General features: G+C 41.7%; 1 protein-coding gene across 5 annotated transcripts in view; it reads left to right on the plus strand.

Annotated features, from left to right (window-relative positions):
- Positions 1–12,125, plus strand: part of dph6 (diphthamine biosynthesis 6) — a 280,799-nt gene that overhangs the window by 105,072 nt on the left and 163,602 nt on the right. The gene's annotated exons all lie outside the window — the stretch shown is intronic.

Below are 12,125 nucleotides of genomic sequence, written 5' to 3' on the forward strand. Positions count from 1 at the left end.
AAAGGGAATCCTGATTACTTTCATGATTAGTTTTTGTTCTTTCAAGAGTTGTCCAAAATAAGCAGCTGCCTCGATTAACCAGTGGCCCAGTTAACTGGGAATCACTGTATATTTATATAGTTTGCATTGTAAACTCTCTGACATGATGACATTAACACTGATCAGCTTTTGCAGTTATCTTAGTGCAAAATTTCATTCTGAAGTCACAGTTTTTAAATCAAAAATGTTACTATAAAGAGAGCTGGCAGAAATAACATTGGTCATGACCTGACTCATTGCTTCAGTTAGACAAACCTGTTGTCTGTGACTAGCTCATATTGTAAAATACCAGACTGAATTGGTGACAAAGGCTGCTTTGTTGAATAGTCACAGTGACCCCAAATAGATCTGGATTGTAATTAAATAGAAAATTACTACTTTTTTTGGCTTAAGGCAAAGAGTTAGATATTACCTGATTTTGTTTCTCACCTGTCTGGATTTCCAGTAATTAAGCAAAAGACAACCGAACCATGTTCTGCAATCATTACACAATACCAAAAGAGGTTCAGGATATGAAGATTTTTGTTTTGTACATCAGCTTGAATAGGCTATAAACCATTGTGTTAGGGCAGGATACTAAGCACATCAATGCTGAATTATTGTGAAAATATATTAGAATAGAAATTGAAAATTTTAAGTGCCATTTTCAGCATATTATTAAAATTTTTAGTATATCTTTACTAGTTAAAATGTTAGCAGATTAATTCATAGAAGTAATTTGAAAATAATATTTTGCTGATTGCTCTGGTGAATCATCACCAAACCATCTGTCAACAAGAGTTCCCTAAGTAAGAGCTCTGAGTTTAAGGAATTAAGCTAAGGGGATACTCGGGCTGAAAGCCAGTTTAGTCCCTGAGTCATCCTCATACTCATTAACAAACCTTCAGAACTGAAGTTGTTCATGTTAACTGCTGTTTGGACTATAACTGCTCTATTTGTAATGAACTTTTGATTTGAGTGGATGTAGAAATGGGTGCTAGGTGAACATTGCAGCTGGGCACCAGTGAAAGTGTTTTGTTTGGCATGCATAAAATGGCAATTTCCTCCAGCATTTTGTGTCTGTTTCAGATTTCCAGCATTTGCAAAACTTCCTGTGAATAGGTTTTGTTCCTTGACCATTAACTTTGCCAGCAACTTTAGCTGCTCATATTTGGAACTTGTGCTTTGAGTCAGGGATAATTTGGGTTGGAGGAGGAGGTGTTGATGAATAAGAAGAATAAATCTGTGGAGATGTATTGAGAGAAATGAAGGAGTGATGGAAATCAAGGCCATTTTTGTACTCTCAGAAGATCTTGGAAATGTAATACTGGGTCTGGAATCATTGAGTTTCTGAAGTGGCACTGCAGAAAGAAGTAGTGAAAACGGATCCAATGCAGCATTGTGCACTGTGAACAGTTTAAGGTAAGGGCTTAACAAATAGGGGATACAGTGTAGCATAACGATCAAGGGCACTGGTGGTTCCAAGCCAGGCTGTGATGCAGTCAATCAATATACTCTCCACCACACTTCAAAAGAGATTTGTCAAAGTTTTAGATCAGTGGTCCCCAACCACCGGGCTGCGGACCGGTACCGGGCCGCAAAACATGTGCTACCAGGCCACAAGGAAATGATATGAGTCGACTGCATCTTTCCTCATTCCCTGTCACGCCCACTGTTGAACTTAAACGCACGCGAGGTCATCAGTCGGTCATTAACCTACAACTGCTCGATGGGTGAAAAACAAACGCCGCTTGAGAGTTTCTTTGGAAGAGATAGTAGAGGACATAAACGGCCTAATGATGATGATAACGCAGAGACAGCTGAGGCCGAGACTGCAAAAAAAAAAGAAAGCTTCCTTCAACAGAAAATACGACGAGTTGTACATAAAATATGGCTTTATTGTGACCGGTGACTCACACGCTCCAAGCCCCCTGTATGTGATATGTGGAGACAAGCTGTCTAATGAGGCAGTGAAGCCCTCAAAACTGCTTCGGAACCTTGAGTCCAATCACCCTGCACTTAAAGACAAACCCGTTGGGTTTTTTGAGCGGAAAAAAACGTGAGCAAGCGGGACAGAAGCAAGTGCTGAGAGCCACCACCTCCACAAATGCTGCTGCTCTGAGAGCGCCGTACTTAGTGGCTAGCCATATTGCTAAGGTTATGAAGCCTTTCACTGTTGGTGAAAAATTGATTCTGCCTCCTGCCAAGGACATGTGCCGCGAGCTGTTGGGAGAAGCTGTAGCTAACAAGGTAGCACAGGTTTCTCTCTCAGCTACCACAGTTTCAAGGAGAATCGATGACACAGCGGAGGGTATCGAAGCACAGCTGTTGGAACAGCTAAACGAGTCTGGTTTCACTACCCGAGTCAAAGAGGTTGCTCCTGAATGCCAGTCTACATACTGTGTCACACAGAGGGAAATGCTGGCTAGCCGAAAAATGTCACCTGATCTTAACAGCGTATTGAGTGACATTGTTGAAGTTATCATCACATCAAAGCAAAAGTCCTTAACTCACGTCTGTTTGAGCATCTTTGCGAGGAAATGGATGCAGACCACAAATGCCTTCTGTTACACACTGAAGTCAGGTGGCTATCAAGGGGGAGAGCCCTGGCCAGGATTTTTGAGTTAAGAGAACAGCTGCACAGATTTCTTTCAAGAAAAAAGTCACCACTGGCAACACACTTCAGTGATGAGGAGTGGATAGCAAAACTCGCTTATCTATGTGACATCTTCAACCTGCTCAATGAACTCAATTTGTCACTTCAGGGGAGAATGACAACTGTCTTCAAGTTGGCAGATAAAGTGTCTGCTTTCACAGCCAAACTGGAACTGTGGGGACGGCGAGTGGACAGCGGCATATTCGACATGTTCCCAATATTAGCTGGGAATTTGGGAGAGACTGAGGCTCACAGCTGGTGTGCGATCACCTATCTTCACTGTTGACAGAATTTGAGCATTACTTCCCAATCGCAAATGACCCAAGACGTGCAAAGGAATGGGTCGGTGGCCCATTTGTTATTGTCCCCGGTGAATCATCCATATCAGCGCGGGAAGAAGATCAACTCCTCACGCTTAAAAATGATGGTGGGCTGAAAAGTATGTTTGTCATAACATCCCTGCCGGCATTCTGGCTCAAAGTCAAGGCTGAATATCCTGAGATAGCCACGAAAGCACTGAAAACGTTGCTTCCATTTCCAACATCATATCTCTGAGAAGCGGGGTTTTCTGCAGTGAATGCAACGAAAACTAAATTGTGGAATAGACTGGACATAAGGAACCCCCTTATGATTTATAATTGATTTATTAGATTAGATTAGATTAGATTATGAGGGCACTCATTCCTTGTTTATTGTCATTTAGAAATGCATGCATTAAAAAATGATACAATGTTCCTCCGGTATGATATCACAGAAACACAATACAGACCAAGACTAAAACTGACAAAAACCATATAATTTTAACATAGTTACAACAGTGCAAAGCAATACCATAATTTGATAAGAGCAGACCATGGGCACGGTAAAAAAAAAAGTCTCAAAGTCCGGTAGCCCCAACATCTCACGCAGACGGTAGAAGGGAGAAACTCTCCCTGCCATGAGCTTCCAGCGCTGCAAACTTGCCGATGCAGCATCCTGGAAGCACCTGACCACAGTCCGACTCTGAGTGCATCCGAAAACTTCAAGCCTCCGACCAGCCCTCTGACACCGAGCACCAAGCACCATCTCTGCTGAGCACTTCGACCCTGGCCCCAGCCGCCAAGCAACAGGCAAACCCGAGGATTCAGGGCCTTCCCCTCCGAAGATTTTGGATCACACAGTTGCAGCGGCATCGGAGCAGGCATTTCAGAAGTTTCACCAGATGTTCCTCTGTGCTCTCACGTCTGCCTCCATCAAATCAGAATTGTGCACGGCCTCCTACTTGACAGATTACAGATAGTCATCACCGGAGAGGCTGCGCGCGCTGCGTCGTGCCACCATCTTCTCCTCCACTTATCACTATATTTATACGAGGAAAATATGCACTGTGTGCTTAATATTAACTTCGTCAGATAAATCCTTTCAGAAATGAAATTGAGTGTATTAGCCATTGATAAGTGACTTATAGTTGACTTATCACATATATTCTGGTCATGATTAACACTCCCCACACCCACCCCGTCGGCCGGTCCGCAAGAATATTGTCAATATTAAATCGGTCGGCGGTGCAAAAAAGGTTGGGGACCCCTGTTTTAGATGACATGTCAAATCTTTGCAAACTTCTAAGAAAGTAGAGGCACTGCCATGCTTTCTTAGTAACTTATGTGCTGGACCCAACATGCTCGACCACTGTTATACCAACTGGAATAACTGACAGGGCTTGAATGCTGTCACCTCCTATGAAATGATACCAGGCAATATAGGTGACAACAAAGTTTCACATCCAGATGAGCTCAATGCCTTTTATGCTTGTTTTGACTGTCAAAATGTGGAGACACCTTCACGAACTCCCACAGTCACCTACGAACCTGCAATTTCAGTCTCTGAGGCTGACTTGAGAGCATCCTTCAGGAGGGTGAACCCATGGAAACATCCAGCCCAGACGGGGTATCTGGCAATGTACTAAAGACCTTTGTTGACCAACTGGCTGGAGTGTTCACTGATATTTTTAACCTCTCACTTCAGCAGTCTGAGGCACCCACCTGCTTCAAGCAGGCTTTAATTTTACCAGTGGCTAAGAAGAACATGGTAACCTGCCTCAATGATTATTGTCCAGTTGCACTTGCATGCTCTGTAGTGAAGTGCTTCAAGAGGTTGGTGTTGAAGCATCACCTCCCTGAGGAGCGACTTGGGTCTGCTCCAATTTGGCTACTGTCGTACACACAGTCAACAGTAGATGCCATTTCATTGGCTCTTCATTCAATTGTGGAACATCTGGACTGTAAAGATACATTCATCTGGATGGTCTTCATTAACTATGGATCAGCATTCAAAACTATTATCCCCTTAAAACTAATCAATAAGCTCCAAGACCTGGGCCTCAGTGCTTCCTTCTGTAAGAGGATCCTTGATTTCCTCACTGGCAGACACCAGTCAATTCAGATTGACAATTACATCTCCTCCACAAGTCACTAACATCAAGGTGCACCACAAGGCTGTGCTTAGCCCCCACTCTACTCTCTTTACACTTATGACTGTGTGACAAGCACAGCTCCAATGCCATATTCAAGTTTGCTGACAACACCACTGTCATTGGCCAAATCAAAGGTGGTGATAAATCAAGATATAGGAGGGAGACTAAAAATCTGGCTGAGTGGTGTGACAACAACAATGTCAGCAAGATCAAATAGCTGATTATTAATGACAAGAGGAGAAAACCGGAGGTCCATGAGCCAGTCCTCTCAAGACCTGGGGGAGTGGGGGGTGATATTATCGGTGGAGAGGATCAGCAACTTTAAATTCCTTTTTGTTATCTTTCGGAGGATCTACACTACCGTAGTGCAGGATTCCCTAAAGGTTAACTTGCAGGTTGAATCGGTGTTAAGGAAGACAAATACAATGTTAGCAATCATTTCAAGAGGACTATTAGTGTGCGGCTGAGAGACTGGTGTAGGGGGCAGGGCTTCAGATTCCTGGATCATTGGGTCCTCTTCTGGGGCAGGTACGACCTGTACAAAAAGGACAGGTTACACCTGAACCCAAAGGGGTCCAATATTCCAGCGGGCATATTTAATAGAGCTGTTAGGGAGGGTTTAAACTAATTTGGCAGGGAGATGGAAACCATAGTGATGGGGTTGAGGAAGGGGAAAACAGAAATAAATCAAAGATAGCGTGCAACAGAGATTATAGAAAGAACAGGCAAGAGATGAGGCTTAATCACAGCCAGTGGCATGAGTTACAGGGCAATAGAGGCGTGGTGCAGTTAAAACAAAAAGCAACAAATACTGGACTATAAGTGTTATATTTGAATGCACGAGGCATAAGGAATAAAATCGACGATCTTGAAATTCAGCTACAGATTGGCAAATTGGACGTTGTGGCCATCTCTAAAACTTGGCTAAAGGATGGCTGCCATTAGGAGCTGAACGTCCAAGGATGTATGGTGTATCAGAAAGATAGGCTAGTAGGCAGAGGGGGTGGTGTAACTCTGTATATAAGAAATAATATTAAATCATTAGAAAGAGATGACAAAGGATTGGAAGGTGTAGAGACTCTATGGGTTAAGATAAGAAATGGCAAGGGTAAAAGGAACCTAATGGCAGTTGTATACAGGCTTCCAAACAGCAGCTGGGATGTGGATTACAAATTACAGCAGGAGATAGAAAAGGTGTGTCAGAAAGGCAATGTCATGATAATCATTGGGGATCTTAACATGAAAGTAGGTTGGGAAAACCAAGCCAGTACTGGACCTCAAGAGAGAATTTGTAGAATGTCTAAGGAATGGCTTTTTAGAACAGCTTGTTGTTGAGCCCACTATGGGATTGGCTGTGCTGGATTGGGTGTTGTGCAATGATCTGGAGTTGATAAGAGAGCTTAAGGTTTAGGAACCCTTCGGGAACAGTGCACAATATGATCGAGTTCATATTGAAATTTGAGAGGGAAAAAATAAAATCCAATGTGTTGGTATTTCAGTGGAATAAAGGAAGTTACCTTGGCATGAGAGGGGAACTGGCCGAAGTTGACTAGAAAGGGACATTTGCAGGAAGGACAGCAAAGCAGCAATGGCTGGAGTTTCTGAGAAAAAAAGAGGGACGTGCAAGACAGATATATTCCAAATAAGAAATTTTTAAAGGGAAGAAGGACACTACCGTGGTTGACAAGTGAAGTCAGAGCCAAAATAAAAGCAATAGAGAGGGCATACAAGGAAGCCAGAGCTAGTAGGAAGATAGAGGATTAGGAAGCTTTTAAAAACTTGCAGAAGGAAACTAAGAAGGTCATTCGGAAGGAAAAGATGAATTATGAAATGAAGCTGACAACTAATATCCAAGAAGATACTAAAAGCTTTTTTTTAAGTATATCAAGGGTAAAGGAGAATCGAGGGTACATATGGAACTAATACAAAATGACGCTGGAGATATTGTAATGAGAGATGCCGAGATGGCAGAGGAACTGAATGCGTATATTGCATCAGCCTTCACTGCTGAAGACGTGTGCAAGTATTCCGGACATTCAAGAGTGCCAGGGAAGTGAAATTTGTGCAGTGAAAATTGCGACTGGGAAGGTGCTCAGGAAGCTTAATGGTCTGAGGGTGGATAAATCTCCTGGACCTGATGGAATGCACCCTCAGGTTCTGAAGGAAGTAGCTGGAGAGATTGCGGAGGCATTAATGATGATCTTTCAAGAATCGATAGATTCTGGCATTGTACCGGATGACTGGAAAATTGCAAATGTTACTCTGCTATTTAAGAAGGGTGGGAGGCAGCAGAAAGTAAACTATAGACCTGTTAGCCTGACATCAGTGGTTGGGAAGTTGTTGGAATGGAATGTTAGGGATGAGATTACGGAGTACCTGGAGGCACATGACAAGATAGGCCAAAACCAGCATGGTTTTCTGAAAGGAAAATCTTGCCTGACAAACCTACTACAATTCTTTGAGGAAATTACAAGCAGGGTAGACAAAGGAGATGCAGTAGACCTGGAGTACTTGGATTTTCAGAAGGCCTTTGATAAGGTGCTGCACATGAGGCTGCTTAGCAAGATAAGAGCCCATGGAATTACAGGGACGTTACTAGCATGGGTGGTTGGCAGAAGACAGAGAGTGGGAATAAAGGTATCCTATTCTGGGTGGCTGCCAGTTACCAGTGGAGTTCCTCAGGGGTCGGTGTTGTGATCACTGCTTTTTATGATGTATGTCAATGTTTTGGACTGTGGGATTAATGGATTTGTGGCTAAATTTGCTGGTGATACAAAGATAGGTGGAGGAGCGGATAGTGTTGAGGAAACAGAGAGTCTTAGATAGTTTAGGGGAATGGGCAAAGAAGTGGCAAATGAAATACAATGTTGGAAAGTGTGTGGTCATGTACCTTGGTGGAAGAAATAAATGGACAGACTATTATTTATATGGGGAGAGAATTCAAAGTGCAGAGCTGCGAAGGGACTTGGGAGTCCTTTGTGCAAGATACCCTAAAGGTTAACCCCCAGGTTGAGTCAGTGTGAAGAAGGTGAATGCCGTGTTGCCATTCATTTCTAGAGGTATAGAATATAATGCAGGGATGTGATGTTGAAACTCTATAAGGCACTCATGAGACCACACTTGGAGTATTGTGTGCAGTTTTGGGCTCCTTATTTTAGAAAGGATATACTGACATTGGAGAGGGTTCAGAGAAGATTCACGAGAATGATTCCAGGAATGAAAGGGTTACCGTATGAGGAACGTCTGGCAGCTCTTGGGCTATATTCCCTGGAGTTCAGGAGAATGAGGGGGGATCTCATAGAAACATTCTGAGTGTTAAAAGGCCTGAACAGATTAGATATGGCAAAGTTATTTCCCATGGTAGGGGATTCTAGGTCAAGATGGCACGACTTCAGGATTGAAAGACGTCCATTTAGAACTGAGATGTGGTGAAATTACTTTAGTCAGAGAGTGGTAAATCTGTGGAATTTGTTGCCGTGAGTGGCTGTGGAGGCCAAGTCATTGGGTGTATTTAAGACAGAGATACATAGGTTCTTGATTAGCCAGGGCATCAAAGGGTATGGGGTGAAGGCAGGGGAGTGGGGATGACTGGAACAATTGGATCAGCCCATGACTGAATGGTGGAGCAGGCTCAATGGGCTGAATGGCCTACTTCAGCTCCTATATCTTATGGTCTTATGGACTAGAATATAAACTCAAGGATGTAATGCTGAGGGTTTAATAAAGCGTTGGTCAGATTACATGCAATTTTATGTCCCAAATCTCAGGAAGGATGTGCTAGCATTGGAAAAAGTCAAGAGGAGGTTTATGAGCATGAACCCGGAAATGAAAGGTCTAATATATGAGGTGTTGTGGGGAGAAGTTAGCAGAACGGGTTGTGTGGGGTCATAAATCAGCCATGTTGGAGTGATGGATCAGACTCGATGGCCCGAATGCCTATTTCTGCTCCAATGTCTTCTGGTCTTATGGAGATTCCGCATTGGAAATGTTGCTCCTCTTCAAAGCGACTGTCACGTCCTTTAATATCTTCATTGCTTCATAATTTATTCCTATAGCAAAGCTTGGAATAGATTATCCATCTCATGATCCATCCTCATATAGAGCATTACAATGATATAGCTATATGTCATAGATGACTGAGCGTAACTTGAACCTTAATACTCGGGATGTTGGCCTGCGTAAGGGATGTGATATTGGTTCATTTTTCTCCTAGTGAAGTTAGAGGATTTTGTAAAGATAAGGTTTGCGATATTTATGCACTACCTCAAGTCACTTGCTGTGAATAATCTGCATCAGAAGCATGGGTTTAATAATTTGGTTAGAGCTTCTGGAATAATGGTTAAGATTTCAGATTTCAAAATAACACCTGGCATACTATATCCACCATTACATAATTGAACAAGTTGCAAAATTTAGAGAATCTAATGACAAGTGCCGTGGTAATTCTGTTCACAGTCATTTAATTTTCTTTAACACTGGAGCAAAAAAAATAACTTGCAGAGCTGAAGTAATGATTCAAAAAAAAAAGAAATAGAGCTGTGCTTTGTTTGGTGGACAAATCTGGCAAGAAATCCATTTCTAAAATATCCTTTGCAATCATTGTAAAGTTAAATATTGGCAGCTACATATTTCATTCAGGAAACTAGAAATATTTGACCTTGAAATGGCTCCACTATATTTGAATGATGGTAGTCTGTAAGCAGAGAAGAGCACGAAAAGATGGTGTATCAGGAGTATCCCTCTTGTTTGTAATCTCCATTGAAGCTAATAAAATTAAATTGAAATTGTGCTATAGGTGTTATCTAAATTGGATGCACTGTTGAGGAAGAGCAAATAGTGTTGCTGCAGAAATGAATAACTATCCTTGAGATGTTTCTAATTTGCCAAATAGGTAGGCTGTTCTACTGATCTCTGTTTCGTAATCTTTGTCTTGAATACCCAAAAATTGAATTGAAGCAAAATAAAGGTCATTGCTTTCCAACTGTCTGAGATGCAGTTACCATTTTGTCATTCTGGAAATTAAGTATTCTAGGAACAGTCTTCACAAGTCAATTAGCTATCAATTTGGATTGCATCTTTAACAAAACTAGATATTTTTACTCAATACATTCAGTGCCTTTTAAAGCTAGCATCTCTGTGGAGATCTAGACCATAAGACAGTAGGAGCATTATGAGGCTGTTTGGCCAATCTTGTCTGCTCTGCCATTCTGTCATGGCTGATTTATTATCCCCCTCAAACTCATTCTCCTGCCTTCTGCCTGTAACCTTTGACACCTTTAATGTCAATAACCTATCCTCAGCCTTAAATATACCTAAAGACCAAAAAACAAACAATTCGAGCAACGTACACAAAATGCTAGAGGAACTCAGCAGACCAGACAGTCCTGATGAAGGGTCTCAGCCTGAAACGTTGACTGTTTGCTCTTTTCCATAGATGCTGCCTGGCTCGCTGAGTTCCTTCAACATTTTGTGTTGTTGTTTAAATATATCCAATGACTTGACCTCCATATTGCAATGAATTCCACAGATTCACCACCCTCTGACAAAAGAAATTCCTCATCTTTGTCCTAAAGGAATATCCTCTTCTGAGGATGTGCCCTATGGTCCTAGACTCATCCACTATAGAAAACATCCTCTCCATGCTCACTCTATCTAGGTCTTTTCACATTCAATAGGTTCAGTGAGAATCCCCCCCACCCCCATGTATTCCAGTGAGTACAAGCCAGAGCCATCAAACACTCCTCATACATTAAAGCTTTCATTCCCGGGATCGCTCTTGTGAACCTCCTCTGAACTCCTTCCAATGCCAGCACATCCTTTCTTAGATAAGGAGCCCAAAACTGCTCAAAATACTCCCGTGTGGTGCGACCAACAGCTTATAAAGCTACATCTAATGGGAAGCCCTCCTCTGGATCAACCTGTCTCTGATATATATCTGCGTCTCTAAATCTGACTTTCCACTTTGCCACTGAGCTCATCAATGAGCTGAGAGGAAAATGCACACTGCTCGAGTGCCCGGTAGATGTAGTCTTTCATTTACTCTATTATGGTTGTTGAGTATTGTGGTTATTGATATTTACTGAGTAGTTCCACAAAAAATTAATCTCAGGTTTGTATATGGTGAGATATATATATATATACTTTGATAATACATTTACATTGAACTGTAAATTTTGATTGTGTTTGCAACACAGTCCCATTAACCTGAATGTGGTCACCAACCTTGATTGAAAAGAGTGAGTTGCAAATATGTGATCAGATTTTTGGGTTTTTATCTTTATGTTTACTAATGTAATGAATTTCCAGACCTGTAAGATTATTTAAGTTGATATAATTTTAGGTTAATTGTTTAAATCTATTTTAATATTCTTTCAGTTTCTCTTTATCGGAGTCATTTAGAAACAGTTCAAAGGCCATCCGGGAAGACAGTGCCTCCGGATCCAGTGTCTATTGATAAAATGTTACTTGACTACTTGTTCTACCTGCAAGGTTAGCTGTACTGTCCTGACTTCCAATTTGGCCCTGTGAGGCAGATGCAGGAGAAGTGTAGAGTATGAACACAAGCAGTGGACTGCATCAAAATTGACTGAGCTCATTATTTTGCACGTAACAGCTTCATTCCTTGTTAGCTGCTATTCCTTTGCAGCCACGTTGTTTTTTGCACAGTTCATTCCAGTCTAACTTGTTTTAACTTGTCCTATCTGTGTAGGTTTCAGAATTTTCCCTCATCACTCATTCATCCATCTCATTCTGTCCCCTCTCTTCTGTTTCTCCCTTTATATGTACAGGAGGAATGGGGAAAGAAAAGCAAAGCTAAAGCAGAGGTGCAAAGGCATTTGGGAAAAAATAACAATAAAGAAGTTTTATTCTGTAATGGTGTTATTTCAATCTTGCCCTGATATTAGTATTAGGAATGACTTTGCAACATAAAGAACTGAATGGCCTACTGATTCTATTTCTGCATTCCTATGTGTCAATGAACAAAAATATAATGGATCT

This window comes from Mobula birostris, chromosome 1 (genome assembly GCF_030028105.1).
Source record: "Mobula birostris isolate sMobBir1 chromosome 1, sMobBir1.hap1, whole genome shotgun sequence".
Taxonomy (NCBI): domain Eukaryota; kingdom Metazoa; phylum Chordata; class Chondrichthyes; order Myliobatiformes; family Myliobatidae; genus Mobula; species Mobula birostris.